The sequence below is a fragment of the Odocoileus virginianus genome, chromosome 20 (genome assembly GCF_023699985.2).
Source record: "Odocoileus virginianus isolate 20LAN1187 ecotype Illinois chromosome 20, Ovbor_1.2, whole genome shotgun sequence".
Taxonomy (NCBI): domain Eukaryota; kingdom Metazoa; phylum Chordata; class Mammalia; order Artiodactyla; family Cervidae; genus Odocoileus; species Odocoileus virginianus.
In genome coordinates, this window is record NC_069693.1 from 51,254,793 (window position 1) to 51,270,270 (window position 15,478).

The window sequence follows — 15,478 nt, forward strand, 5'->3', positions numbered from 1 at the left end:
GTGAACTGTGAACTTCCAGATGTTCAAGCTGGTTTTAGAAAAGGCAGCGGAATCAGAGATCAAATTGCCAACATCCGCTGGATCATCAAAAAAGCAATAGACTTCCAGAAAAACATCTATTTCTACTTTATTGACTATGCCAAAGCCTTTGACTGTGTGGATCACAATAAACTGTGGAAAATTCTGAAAGAGATGGGAATACCAGACCACCTGACCCACATCTTGAGAAACATATGCAGGTCAGGAAGCAACAATTAGAACTGGACATGGAACAATGGATTGGTTCCAAATAGGGAAAGGAGTACGTCAAGGCTGTATATTGTCACCCTGCTTATTTAATTTATATGCAGAATACATCATGAGAAACGCTGGGTTGGAGGAAGCATAAGCTGGAATCAAGATTGCCAGGAGAAATATCAATAACCTCAGATATGTAGATGACACCACCCTTATGGCAGAAAGTGAAGAGGAACTAAAAAGCTTCTTGGTGAAAGTGAAAGAGGAGGGTGAAAAATTTGGTTTAAAGCTCAACATTCGGAAAACTCAGCCCATGGCATCCGGTCCCATCACTTCATGGCAAACAGATGGGGAAACAGTGGAAGCAGTGTCAGACTTTATTTTGCAGGGCTCCAAAATCACTGCAGATGGTGACTGCAGCCATGAAATTAAAAGACGCTTACTCCTTGGAAGGAAAGTTATGATCAACCTAGATAGCATATTAAAAAGCAGAGACATTACTTTGCCAACAAAGTTCCGTCTGGTCAAGGCTATGGTTTTTCCAGTGGTCATGTATGGATGTGAGAGTTGGACTGTAAAGAAAGCCAAGCGCCGAAAAATTCATGCTTTTGGACTGTGATGTTGGAGAAGACTCTTGAGAGTCCCTTGGACTGCAAGGAGATCCAACCAGTCCATCCTAAAGGAGATCAGCCCCGAGTGTTCATTGGAAGGACTGATGCTGAAGCTGAAACTCCGAAACTCCAATACTTTGGCCACCTCATGTGAAGAGCTGATTCATTGGACAAGACCCTTATGCTGGGAGGGATTGGGGGCAGGAGGAGAAGGGGACGACAGAGGATGAGATGGCTGGATGGCATCACCGACTCGATGGACATGGGTTTGAGTAGACTCCGGGAGTTGATGATGGACAGGGAGGCCCGGCATGCTGGGATTCATGGAGTCACAAAGAGTCGGACATGACTGAGCGACTGAACTGAACTGAACTGAACTGAAATGAATTTAAAGTAAATTGATGCAAAACCTTAAACTTGGCCTTTCTCTCTGTTAAGAGGACATGCTTTCTTCAGATGTCGAACTGCTTTTAATTATAGATTTAAGTTTCTTTACCTCTTAATTGATCTGTTATATATTTACCTTTGAAATCTTTTGTTAACTTCAGCTAAGTGAATAACTATTATTTCACAGTAACTTATATGATCCTACCTGACTGAGTGTTATAAACCCTTTCAACATTTATTGACAAAACTTCCTAAATAATTTGACTTGTAGCTAAACTTGGGTTGCTTCTGAGGGCCCTTGAGACATCCCAAAGAGCTATGAAGATTCCTGGGTTCATTAGACATGGTAAATTACATGAAAAGTACTGTTGAAGTGATGATAAATCTTTTCTGGTTATACTGTATGGTTGATGTTACTAATATGGATATCCTAAAATTACATTAAATTCATGTAGATCTGATATTCCCTGATAAAATATGGTCAATTATAATACCAGTTATCATATTAAAGTGTTACATATCACAACAATGATCAGGTTTCTTTGTTAATTGCAATAGAATCAGATTTTAAACATGCCTTCTATGGTTTTACTCTCATGACTTTAGAAGAATACTGCTAGTTCTACAAAATTTATGGGAAAGACTTTCTAAGATTAAACAGATAAATAAATTTTGTTATTAATAGTAGGCTGGTACCAGACTAAAATTTGGTTTTCTCTCTGTTTGGAGAATTAAGTTTTCTTAGAATGCAGTTTTTGATAACAGATTATGAATTTCTTTGTCTTTAAGTGATTCATATTTGTTTTTAAAATCTTTTTGTTAAAGTAAATAAACTTTTTGGTAAAGTAAATAAACATTATTTAAGATTATGGTACATGTAGACAAAGCTCATTCTGCTTCTACAAAAAAAATAACCCCTCACAGTACGACTTTTGCTATCCTGATATCCTTAAAACATGGCAATAGTCTGCTCCTAAATCAGGAAATTAAGAATGGATGAACAACAGCTGAAAATCAAAGAGCCAAGGCTATGGGAAATCCAAGAGGGCCACTTGGCTTTTCCCAGCTCCCTGACGGACCTCCTTTTATTTGATGGGTTAAAGCCTTCCCTGGCTACATGCCCTCACAATGAGTTCTCTGAGAAGAAAAAAATTATGTTTCACTGAATATTAAGTTCTAGTTTTGTTAATTAAGGCCTGTGCCTACTAAGACTCATTTCCAAGATAGTTTTTTGTTATGTTATATTGCTAAAAGGTTTAAGTAAGTTATTAAAAAGGACCCTCTAAGATTGTTTTTAAAGCTTATCTCAGTAACCAATTTTTGGATAAAGGTCATATGCTCCATGATGTACAACCAGGAGATTAACACTTGGCTATAATCATTTAACTGAGTCAGATGACCTGGGGTATACTGGGCTATGCCCAATGAAAGTTCTTGACTTAAATTCTTGCTGGTGACCTTACTAATAACTGTTAACTATATTATTTTCTAGGTAGCTTGTTTCAGAAGATTATGGCTTACATTACCGAATGTGTGACTGAGCCTGTGGTAAAATGCTGATAGGCAATTCCATACAAGATCAATAATTGTAATAATGTGACTCTAGATATGGGAAGAAACAATAAGAGAAAATATTTTCCTGGACCAAGAGGCTAGTAAGACAGTATGGTCCAGAGACTTTTGCTGCTTACAAGGCCTGGTCTAGTGACAACACATTGAGTGGCCCGTCAATGGAATCTTTGTTAGACCTGGGAATGAGCCTTCCTAGCCCCAAGAGACACAATGACCATGAAATGCCCCCAGAACATGATCAAGTATGTGGCTATGAAGAGGCCCTGCTGACTGAAAGTTGGCCCTTGCCAGATGCCTCTACAAAGATTAAATCATGACCACTGAAAGATGCTGACCTTCAACACCCCTTGAAAGGAGTTCAGGGTGGAAACGAAAAATAAGGCACTCTGTGCTCTGGGAAAAAAAAAAACAACCAGAAAAACAAGCCTTCAGATAGTCAGATGTTTTCAGGTAAAGATTTTTATGAGTCCAAATTCTTGTATCTTCTTGTACCTCATTTCAGTTCAGTTCAGTTCAGTCGCTCAGTCGTGTCCGACTCTTTGTGACCCCATGAATCGCAGCACTCCAGGCCTCCCTGTCCATCACCAACTCCCAGAGTTTACTCAAACCCATGTCCATCGAGTCAGTGATGCCATCCAGACATCTCATCCTCTGTCGTCCCCTTCTCCTCCTGCCCCCAATCCCTCCCAGCATCAGGGTCCTTTCCAATGAGTCAGCTCTTCACGTGAGGTGGCCAAAGTATTGGAGTTTTGGAGTTTCAGCTTCAGCATCAGTCCTTCCAATGAACACCCAGGACTGATCTCCTTTAGGATAGGCTGGTTGGATCTCCTTGCAGTCCAAGGGACTCTCAAGAGTCTTCTCCAACACCACAGTTCAAAAGCATCAACTTTTTGGCACTCAGCTTTCTTCACAGTCCAACTCTCACATCCATACATGGCCACTGGAAAAACCATAGCTTTGACCAGACAGACCTTTGTTGGCAAAGTAATATCTCTGCTTTTTAAAATGCTATCTAGGTTGGTCATAACTTTCCTTCCAAGGAGTAAGCGTCTTTTAATTTCATGGCTGCAGTCACCATCTGTAGTGACTTTGGAGCCCCAAAAAGTAAAGTCTGACACTGTTTCCACTGTCTCCCCATCTATTTCCATGAGGGGATGGGACCAGATGCCATGATCTTAGTTTTCTGAATGTTGAGATTTAAGCCAACTTTTTCACTCTCCTCTTTCACTTTCATCAAGAGGCTTTTTAGTTCCTCTTCATTCTCTAGAGAAACACTAATGTCACAAACTAATATCTGGACCTAGTTCTCCTGGCTAGCCCCCCAGCAGCTTTGCTACTTCTACTAATCTTTGGGCCAAATATCTTTAACTTTCTTGTTAAGTTTCCTTCTCCGAGTAGTAGTATGACAAGAATATCCCCCAGCCAACACCCAGACAGTGCTGGAACAAGCTACCTTATCATTCTGTGGACTCTCCCCTCCCTCCATAAATGCACCCCAAGGTCCTCAGGCTATTCTCCCTTTGGGATCTTATATGGGAGACCACCCCCAGTGATAGAAAAGCTCAAGGGAGACCACCAACAGCTAGCTGACCTGGAGATGTCCCAACACCTCCAGGCACTGGGAAAAGTCTTCCACCACATTGCCTGAGAAACCTTAGAAAGAACACCCATTCCCTTGAACAATTGGGTTCACCCCTATCAGCCAGGAGATGAGATATGGGTTAAAGACTGAAAACATGAACCACTTCAGCCAGTTTGGACAGGACTTCATACGCTCATCCTGGCAACCCGTACTGCTGTTAAAGTTACAGGTGACATCCCTTGGATCCACCACACCAGAGTCAAGAAGGCAGCAGCTTCCTGTGATGAGGACACCTGGAAAGCAGTTTGGGACCCCAAAAACCTCCTCAAGGTCCAGTTCCAAAGACAAAGGCCCTCACCCAGGAAGGATGCTTAGCCCTGCTCTAGTCACGCTGGAAGCTGACTAGACAACACACAGTGGAAGCTTGAGGATTCTTCAACCTTGCTCCAGCCACACTCTGACAGCCGGCTGGTCAACGCACAGTGGAAGCTTGAGGATCCAGCTATCAAAATATCGATGGATTTTCATTGTCAACCCTGGCTGAGATGATTTTGCAGAATAAAAGAGGGCTAGACCCACTCCAGTACTCTTGCCTGGAAAATCCTATGGATGGAGGAGCCTGGTAGGCTGCAGTCCATGGGGTGGCTAGGAGTCGGACATGAGTGAGCGACTTCACTTTCACTTTTCACTTTCATGCATTAGAGAAGGAAATGGCAACCCACTCCAGTGTTCTTACCTGGAGAATCCCAGGGATGGCAGAGCCTGGTGGGCTGCTGTCTATGGGGTCGCACAGAGTCAGACATGACTGAAGTGACTTAGCAGCAGCAGCAGACCTACTGACAGTTAAAAAGGGAAGACTCTGCCTGTTTTTGAATAAAGAATGCTGCTTTTATGTAAACCAATCAGGAATAGTCAGGGACATGGCCCAACAGCTAAGACAATGAATCATGGAAAGGGGAGAGGAACTAGCAAATTCCTGGGGTAATTGGAAGAGTATCTGGAGCTGGGCATCGTGTCTTCTCCCATTAACCAGTCCTCTTTTCATGTTCTTTGCAGCATTCTTGTTTGGCCCTTGTATTCTCAATGCTATTACCCAGTTCATAACCTCTCAGATTGAATCCATAAAGTTACAAATGGTAGTAGTGCAATATAGCCCCCTAAACGATGGGGAGCTCTGAATGTCCTACCAAATCCTGAGATGATGCTTTCTACAGTGAAGCATCAAGAGGGGAGAATGAAGAGGAAAAGTTAAAATTTTATATAACCTCCTGCTCCTTCTGCCTCTGTAACTCAGCTTGCTCCTTGCAAAGTCTGGATCACATAGGTCACGTATTCTCAGAAAGTGAGGACTCACAGTACAAGGAACTGGAGCTTATCTCACTTACCTTTGTCCTGCTGTTTGCAATCGCCAAGCCCCTACAAACCTGCTTAATCATGCCTGTCAAGGTATTAAAACTCTGTAATCCCTTTGTTCAGGGCTCAGATTTTAGAGTGTTAACTCCTCCAGGCCCGCTGGCATAATAAACCTGAGTTCTGCAACTCTGGGTGTGGTGCTTGGTTTCTCGAGTACTGGTTTCTGCAACATTCTTGCCTGGAGAATTCTGTGGACAGAGATGCCTGGCGGGCTATAGTCTATGGGGTTGCAAAAAGTTAGACCTAAACAACATCAGTGACCCTGCAGAAAGGGCATCAGGAGGAATAAGCTGATTTCATGCTTCTCCCTTCCTACAACCTCTGATCTTTGCTCTCCACTGACGGAGGTCAGTCTCCAGGATAGAAAGCAGAAGCGGGGAAGATGCGTGGAGAAGGGTGGGTCCATGTGGATTTGCCCGTGGCTAGCACATCTGCTCAAACATCCATCCTCACTTCCTCTGATAGGACCTTACTTTGGTTTGAGGGAATCTTATGAGTTGCATTATTCCCCCCCCCCCCCAAAATATGTGAAAGTTCCAACCTCTAGGACCTCAAAATGTGACCTTTATTTAGAAACGGGCTTGTTGCAGGTGAAATTAGTTAAGATGAGGTCATACACAGTAGAAAAGAAAGAAGAAAGTGAAGTTGCTCAGTCATGTCCGACTCTTTGAGACCCCATGGACTGTATTCTGTCCAAGGGATTTCCCAGGCAAGAATATTAGAGTGGGTTGCCATTTCCTTCTCCAGGGGAACTTCCTGACACAGGGATTGAACCCAGGTCTCCCGCATTGCAGGTAGACACTTTACCCTCTGAGCCACCAGGGAATCCATACACAGTAGGGAGGGCCCATATTCCAATATGACTGGTGTCCTTATTAGAAAAGGAAAATTTGGACACACAGACAGAAGACTGTCATGTGAAGATGGAGGCAGAGATTAGAGTTATGCTGCCACAAGCCAAGTATCACCTGAGGCCGCTGGATGCTGGAAGAGGCCTCCTTCTCTAGAGGCTTCAAAGGGAGTGAGGCCCTACTCACACCTTGATTGTGGAGTTCTGGCATCAGAGCCATAAAACAAATTAAAAGTGGAAGGAGGGGAAGGGATAAATCAGGAGCCTGCAATGGACACACACACACACACACACACACACACACACACACACACACATATATAAGATACATAACCAACAAGGATCTACTGCATAGCACAAGGAACTCTACTCAATATTCTGAGATAGCCTATATGAGAAAAGAATCTTTAAGAAGCGTATATGTGTCTGTATACAACTGATCACTTTGTGGTACACCTGAAACTAACACAGTCTTGTAAATCTCTACACTCCAATGAAAATAAAAATAGCAACTATTCTGATGTTTTAAGCCGCCCAGAATATGGTCCCTTGTCAAAGCATCTCCGGGACACCACAAGGGGGCTACCCCTTCCCCACCACATGGCACCACAAGACAGTCCAATTCTGCTGGGGTTGGGGAAAAGGGTGTTTGCCCCCTGGGATGTGGATTTTGAGCATGAAAACAGGAAGCTAGACAAGTCCTAAATTCAGATCCCTGCTTTGCCACTTGCTGGCCTGATGGGACTGGAATGAGCCAGTCCAAGGGAAATTCAAACCCCTGGGGCTTGCCTCCTGGTTGGGATTTTTAAGCCACTAGGAGACCTCAAAGGGCTGCCTCCTGAGGGGGCTCATGCTGTGAGCTAACAGAAACTCACTGACAGCCCTACTCACAAAGACTGCTTGCTAGAACCATCTTGAAGACATGGACCTTCCCTTTTCTGGTGAATGAGGAAGAGGAGGCCATTACCGCCCACATTCAGTTCACTGGGTCTAAGACATAGTCGGAAAATATCATCATCAGCTTCATTATTCACAAAGCCTGGAGAAGGAGGAGTAGAGAAACAGGAAGACCCAGGTCTAGCTTTCCAGATTTCTGCATGAAGCTGGGAAGCCCACCTGAATGTGAGCGCACAGCAGAGAGGGGCACCACCTTCCCAGGCCCACAACCCACCAAAGGGGGCACTTGGCATTGGCCATTTTCCTCCCAAAGACCAGCCCCGTGGGAATCATCTCAGCAGACTGGCCACAGCACTGTTGTTAAAACGTGGACACAATGTGATTTGTGGTCACACTGCACACAGGTCATTGTTGATATGCTTGGCACCAAATAAGGCCTTGAGGGTCCAGTGTTGCCCTTGGTGATGGTGAGCTCTGATGGACACCTACTCCAGCTGCCAAGGGCATAGGAAGGAACGCCTGGGAGCTGGGAGAGCTGGGAGAGCTGACCCAACACTCAAGGACAGTCTGCCGATATTGTAGATAAATTAAGGCTTTGTGGTGTCCCAGAGGTGGGAGGCCAGAATTTGCTGACTCCAAAATGCATGCTCTTTCTGCTATGCCAGGTCATCTCCCATTCACATGCCCAGCAGTCCTGGCTTTTTCATGAACTTAAACATTCATGAATTCATACATTCATGCATGCACTTCTTCAATGCATGTTTATTGAGTAGCTACTGTGTCCCAGCAGCTGTGTTAGATATGAGTAAAGCAGAACTGAGTGAGATAGTCAAGGTAATCTAGTGGGGAGCGGGGAGTGCAGATACTTAATAGATAAATAAATGTGTATTTAATTTCTAGATGAGAGAAGTACTATATCAAAGTAAGATAAGGAGATCGAGAATAACAGCTGGAGACTTAAAGTCCCAACAGTAGGGAATGCTCACTCAACAAGGTAATATTTAAGACACTAGTGTTTCAACTGGTCAGTGATTTTGTCCCCATGGGACATTGTCTGGAGACAATTTTGGTGATCACAGTTAAGAAATGGCGGGGGCGGCTGGTAGGGTGCTATTAGCGTCTGGTTGAGTAGAGGCCATAAATCCTTCTAAACATCCTAAAATGCATAAGACAGCCCCCAAAACAAAGAATTTTCTGGCCCAGAGTGTTAATGGCTCAAGACTGAGAAACCCTGATTTAGACAAAGATATGAAGGTGACCTTTGCCAACAAAGTAGTCAAAGCTATGGTTTTTCCAGTAGTCATATGCGGAGGTGAGAACAGGATCATGAAGAGTGCTGAGCATCGAAGAACTGATGCTTTTGAACTGTGGTGCTGGAGAAGACTCTTGAGAGTCCCTTGGACTGCAAGGAGATCAAACCAGTCAACCCTAAAGGAAATCAACCTTGAATATTCACTGGAAGGACTGATGCTGAAACTCCATACTTTGGCCAACTGATGCAATAGCCAACTCACTGGAAAAGACCCTGACGATAGGAAAGATTGAAGGCAAAAGGAGAAGAGGGCAGTGGAGGATGAGATGGTTAGATAGCATCACCAACTTAACAGACATGCATTTGAGCAAATTCTTGGAGATGGTAAAGGATACAGGACCCTGGCGTGCTGCAGTCCATAGAGGCACAAGGAGTCGGACATAAATTAGCGACTGAACAACAGCATTAAGATGAAGAAGATGCTAGCCCTATTCACCTGCCCCAAGCATTCCAGATGAAAGGGAAAACATGTGTAAAGGCTACAACGCCAGGAAAAGCTTTGTGTCTCAAGCTGAGGAATAGGGGAGAAAGTTACAGAGTGAGAGGGACCAGGTTGTACAGGGCCCCTGGCCTTGGGCAGAAGTTTGGCTTTTTATTCTTTGCCATGGAAATCCTTTAAAGGGTCTTAAACGGGAGAGGGGCATTCTGGCTCCTCTGCAGAGAAGGAGTGGCAGTGAGGGAAAAGTAGAATCCCAGAGACTGGGAACTGCCCAGGAAGACGAGGGCAGCCTTGACTAACCCCAGAGGAGGTACAGGAGAGAAATGGGTGTATCAGTGACAGCTACAGCCCTGGCTGTGAACTGGATCTGGGGAGGAAGAGGAGAGGAAACAGGGATTTTGGTCTCCAGGGTGCTGGGTCGTGTGGACCTCCAGATGGGGAAGACTGAGCCAGGGCCAGGTAGGAGGGGTCCCAGATCAAGAGCTCGCCTTCAGACACGGCAAGTCTGAGACACGCAGTGGACTTGGATAGGTAAGGTGTTGGAAAGAGGAGTTACTCATAAGATGCCTTGCAACTGTGCTTGCGGATCTGCCCCAAGCAGGGGACGTTCTCTGTGTTCATGGCAGCCCACAGCTGGCTGAGAAGCCTCACCTCTGTGTGTTACCAAAAAAACTCTCTGCTTGGTGTCTATTTAAAATCCTGCCTCCGCTGCTGCTTTGGTGGTTGGCTGAGTTCCATCTGTCAAAACAAAGAACGGCTCAATGTCTGGGATGTTCTCATGCTATCTTCAGTTCCAGACCCTTTGTTCTGAGAGTCTCTTGTTTACAGTAGTGTCAGTCTCCTGCTGAAGCCCGAGGGCTGCTTCATCTCTTCCATCCCGTTGGGGATAGCATATTTACAGTCTTCTTTCCGACCTCCTTTTTCCAAACAACTCCCAGCATCCTCTGCCACCATGTACTCATAGCAGAGAAAAATACATTGAGACTGGGCCTATTCTTCAAGCTGTAGTTTAGTCCTCTATTTCCTTTTTTCCCCTACCTTTTGACTGCCTTCATCCATTTCCCCCTTCCCCCACCTTCATCTCTGGTAACCACAAGTTTGGCCTCTTTTTCTATGAGTTTGTTTATTTTTGAAGCATGAGTGATCTACAAGACTGTGTTATTTCCTGCTATACATCATAGCCATTTGGTATTTCTATGCATTTCAAAATGATCATCATGATAAGTCTGGTTATAATATGTCAACATACAAAGACATGACATAGTTATTGACAACATTCCCCACACGGGTACATCTCGTACCCATGACTGGAACTTTGTATCTCTTAATCTCCCTCATCTATTTCTCTCCTTGCCTACCACCTGTTTGTTCTCTGTATCTATAATCCTATATCTGTTTTATCATGTTTATTTATTTGTCTTGCATTTTAGATGCCACATATAAGTGAAATCATACACTGTCTTTCTCTGTCTGACTTATTTCACTTCATGATGCCCTTTAGGTCCATCTGTGTTGTCACAGATGGCAAAATTTCATTTTTCTTTGTGGTTCAGTAATATTCCATCATACGTGTGTGTGTGTGTGTGTGTGTGTATGTGTATCTCCCATCTTCTTTATCCATTTCCTTTTATTCCCTTTTATTATTATTGGACACCCATCATTGACTTGCTCTGTACCTGGCACTTGGGGATACCATGATCAATGAGAGTGATACAGCACCTGATAGGGCCCCTGATAGAGACCCAGGCTTGATTCCTGGGTTGGGAAGATCCCCTGGAGAAGGAAATGGCCCCTCAGCCCAGTATTCTTGCCTGGAGAATCCCGTGGACAGGAGAGCCTGGCAGGCTGTATATAGTCCATGGGGTTGCAAAGAGTTGAACGTGACTGAGCAACTAACACTCTCACTTTCAATGTGGAGCTCACACCTTAGGACAGGACAGGGTGTCTCAATCTCAGCAAGGAGTATGTCAAGGCTGTATATTGTCACCCTGCTTATTTAACTTATATGCAGAGTACACCATGAGAAATGCTGGGCCGGAGGAAGCACAAGCTGGAATCAATATTGCCAAGAGAAATATCAATAACCTCAGATATGCAGATGACACCACCCTTAGGGCAGAAAGTAAAGAAGAACTAAAGAGCCTCTTGATGAAAGTGAAAGAGGAGAGTGAAAAAGTTAGCTTAAATCTCAACATTCAGAAAACTAAGATCATGGCATCTGGTCCCATCACTTCATGGCAAATAGATGGGGAAACAGGGGAAACAGTGGCTGACTATTTTTCTGGGACCAAAATCACTGTAGATGCTGACTGAAGCCATGAAATTAAAAGACGCTTACTCCTTGGAAGAAAAGTTATGACCAACCTAGACAGCATACTAAAAAGCAGAGACATCACTTTGCCAACAAAGGTCCATCTAGTCAAGGTTATAGTTTTTCCAGTGGTCATGTATGGATATGAGAATTGGACTATAAAGAAAGCTGAGAGCCAAAGAATTGATGCTTTTGAACTGTGATGTTGGAGAAGACTCTTGAGAGTCCCTTGGACTGCAAGGAGATCCAACCAGTCCACACTAAAGGAGATCAGTCCTGAATATTCATTGGAAGGACTGATGTTGAAGCTGAAACTCCAATACTTTGGCCCCTGATGCAAACAGCTGACTCATTTGAAAAGACCCTGATGCTGGGAAAGATTGAGGGCAGGAGGAGAAGGGGACGACAGAGGAAGAGATAGTTGGATGGCATTACTGACTCGATGGACATGGTTTTTGGTGAAATCTGGGTGTTGGTGATGGACAGGGAGGCCTGGCGTGCTGCGATTCATGGGGTCGCAAAAAATCAGACACGACTCAGTTCACTGAACTGAACTGAATTCTTTGTTGTTTGGACCATCCTGTGCATTGTATGATGTTTAGCAGCTTCCCTGGCTCCTACCTATTAGATGCCAGTAGCTTGTTCCCATCCCCTCAAGTTGTCACTACCCAAAATATCTTCAGTCATTGCTAAAACTTATCCTGGGAAGCAAAATTTTCCCAGTCAAGAGATATTGTTCTGGAAGGAAGAGGACATTAAATAAACACTCATCAAGGTAGATAAATGTGATGACAGAAACATAAACAAGAGAGATTCAAGTTATCTTCGCAGGAATGGGGAGATGAGTCCAATGTGGAGGCTACCTGTTCAAGCCCAGAAAAATAGCTGGTAGTCCTTCCAACATGAGGCTTTCTCTGATTACTTGTCTTCTGTCTTCTCTAGTTTCCTACAGTAGCATTCACTGATTCTGTACTAGGCAGCAGGTACAGTACTGAACACTGGGCATGCCTTGTATCATTGTATTCTTGTAAGTACCCTATAAGCATAATTGGACCACAAACCACTAAAGATTCACTACATGAGTAAATTGAAATAGTAAATTGAATGAAAGCTGAGACAGTGACTGCTTCTACTACTTGTTCATCCTCTGGGCAATAGCCCCCCATTTCATCAGTTACCACAACCTTTTTGAACTGTCAATATGTCCTGCCTTTTGAGCCTCCAAAACTACTCCCCCAAATCTTCCCATCACCCAAATTTCCTTGTTTGATCTTACTATTCCCTAGGCCTGATCTCCCATCTTGCTTCTTCCTTTTCCCATCAGTGTTCTCAAAACTTTAGAGTTGCCCAACCATCTCCTTCACTGTCCTTACACTGGGGCACCTTCTTATACCCTTTACCAAAATCATTCTCATCAGTTTCCCTAAAGCATAGAATCCAGAGGTATCCTGTCATCCCATTCAATCTGTCCTCCATGTTTGATGTTATTTAAAACTCTCCTCCTTGGAACTTTCTTCTTCCTTGGTACCCTGCACCCTTCAGACCTACCTTTTGCCTCCTATCCTATAGATTTGGGTAGTCTCCACTGTTCCTCCAAGTTCCCAGTTCCTTGTCCCAATCTCTATCTACACTCATTGCTCAGGCATTGTTTTAGCTTTCAGAGCTTTATTTAACCTACCTTTGTGGAAGACTGGCTTAACTCACTTTTGCAATCCATCTGGACACTCTACCTGAATACAACCTTGACACCTCAAATTGAAAGTGTCTCAAAGAAAAGGCTCTATCTTTTCTTCAAAGTCAGTTCTTTCCCTCGGCTTCTCAAAATCTGTTGTTTCTTTTAGTAGGAAAAATCATTCTCGGAGCTTCAGGATGAATTGTCTACATTCATTTTTGTTCATGAAGTCACTCCTTGAACTTATTGTGGGCACCATGCTTTACATACTGTCTGCCCTCATGGAACTCGCAGTCCATCTGGCAAGACAGATGGTCAAAAGAAAGTGCAAAGAGCTTTGATGAGGGTTATAGTAGGAGAAGTCTAATGTGTAGCGGGTCTCTCCTCTTCTTTACCACCTAGACCCAAAGAGCTGGTAAGTGCTCTGGGTCTCCCATCATTGTGCCCCTCCAATCAGCTGCTTGCTCTCCAAACTCCTGGCCACTGCCTTGGCCTCCTAAGTGGTCTTATTCCTCTTATTTCTTTTCACTTCTCTGAATTCTCACATGTTATGTTGCCTTGTAACATCTTCCTTCTTATCAGTCCCCTCACAACACTATAAGTTTATTCAGTATAACTGTGTGTGTGCGCGCGCTTGCGCGCGACTGGTTGTTCAGTCATGTCTGACTCTTTTGTGACCCTGTGGACTGTAGCCCACCAGGCTCCTCTGTCCATGAAATTCTCCAGGTAAGAATACTGGAGTGGGTTACCATGCCCTTCTCCAGGGCATCTTTCCAATCCAGAGATCGATCCAGGGTTTCCCTCACTATGGGCAGATTCTTTACTGTCTGAGCCACCTTGGAAGCCAAAGAGAGAGAATATTGCATTTAAATTCTAGCACTGCCACTTACTTCTTTTACATTGTATGATCTTAATTGTATAATCTCTTGAAAGCCTCAATTTCTACATCTTTGAGTAGGATTAATAATAGACATTATCTATCAATGTCTCAATTATGATTTTCAAGTGAAGTTGCTCAGTCGTGTCCGACTCTTTGCGACCCCATGGACTGCAGCCCACCAGGCTCCTCCGTCCCTGGGATTTTCCAGGCAGGAGTACTGGAGTGGGTTGCCATTTCCTTCTCCAGGGGATCTCCCTGACCCAGGGATCGAAGCCGGGTCTCCCGCATGGTAGGCAGGCACTTTACCATCTGAGCCACCAGGGAAGTCAGCTGGTAAAGAATCCGCCCGCAATGCGGGAGACCTCAGTTCAGTCCCTGAGTTGGAAAGATCCCCTGGAGAAGGGAAAGGCTACCCCCTCCAGTATTCTGGCCTGGAGAATTCCGTGGACTACAGGTGATTTTAGAACATGGGTATTGGGCTTGTTGCATATATTCACCCTACTTTTATATATTTAAAGCTTTTCATATATTTAAAAACTATTTTTAAGGTATTTGTGAAAATTAAATGAAATTAGGAGAACACTGATCACAGTGCCTGTCACAGTTCCTAACACATAGATAGCCTCCAGTACAAAGTGGTCCTCAGCAGTGAAGGAAGGGTCACTGTTCATGCCACCAAATCCTTGCTGGGCTGGGATTATCTTAGCTCTTTATTGGTTTGTACTGTGTTCTTCTCCACTGGAACTAAGCTTCATGAGGGCAGAGACCCTGTCTGTCTTCACTCCCCATTATATATCAAGTGTGCTCAGGAGGCAGTTGACGAGTGGTAATCACAAACATGAACTGTGAAGACACATCATCATGGTTCCCTCATTCTACATAAAGATAATTAACCTCAGAGAGGTGAAGCAGCTTGTTCAAGGGCCCAGAGCTAGTGAGTGGTCTAAGAGCTTCTTTTAGATGTTGTGCATCTTAAGAGTACATCTGTGTATATATGTTTATGTGTGTGTGATGGAATGGGTGTGGGGGATAGGTTGTGGGAAAACAGCCCGCCATTGACCCTGTTTAAGTTTGTAGTCAAACCTCCCTGGATCTCTATCATACAAGCCACATTTTAGATACAGCATTGTCCATCCAGAGAGCTGGTTTTCTGAGCCTAATATTAAGAGGGGAACACTTCTTCCTCACTGCACATGCTTCCTTCAGTGTAGAGGGACATCTATTAGTGTGACACTAGCCCTGCTGTGTCTCCCACTCCTTCCTGCCCCTTGGGAGGTGGAACAAAGCATCTGGTTGGTGATTTTGACAGAAAGAA

At 44.1% G+C, this 15,478-nt stretch overlaps 2 protein-coding genes across 7 annotated transcripts in view; one reads left to right on the plus strand and one right to left on the minus strand.

Annotated features, from left to right (window-relative positions):
• The window catches only part of HSD17B2 (hydroxysteroid 17-beta dehydrogenase 2), an 84,998-nt gene that overhangs the window by 52,507 nt on the left and 17,013 nt on the right, over positions 1–15,478 (minus strand). The gene's annotated exons all lie outside the window — the stretch shown is intronic.
• SDR42E1 (short chain dehydrogenase/reductase family 42E, member 1) overlaps positions 1–15,478 on the plus strand; it is a 125,414-nt gene that overhangs the window by 45,066 nt on the left and 64,870 nt on the right. The window contains exon 4 of one of the 6 annotated variants that reach the window (XR_011482286.1): positions 20–5,928. The exons of 4 other annotated variants lie outside the window; for them this stretch is intronic. The gene's annotated coding sequence lies outside the window, so the exon portion shown is untranslated. Of the gene's footprint in view, positions 1–19; positions 5,929–15,478 lie in introns of those variants that run through there. One more of the 6 variants, XR_011482287.1, reaches the window with a different exon arrangement.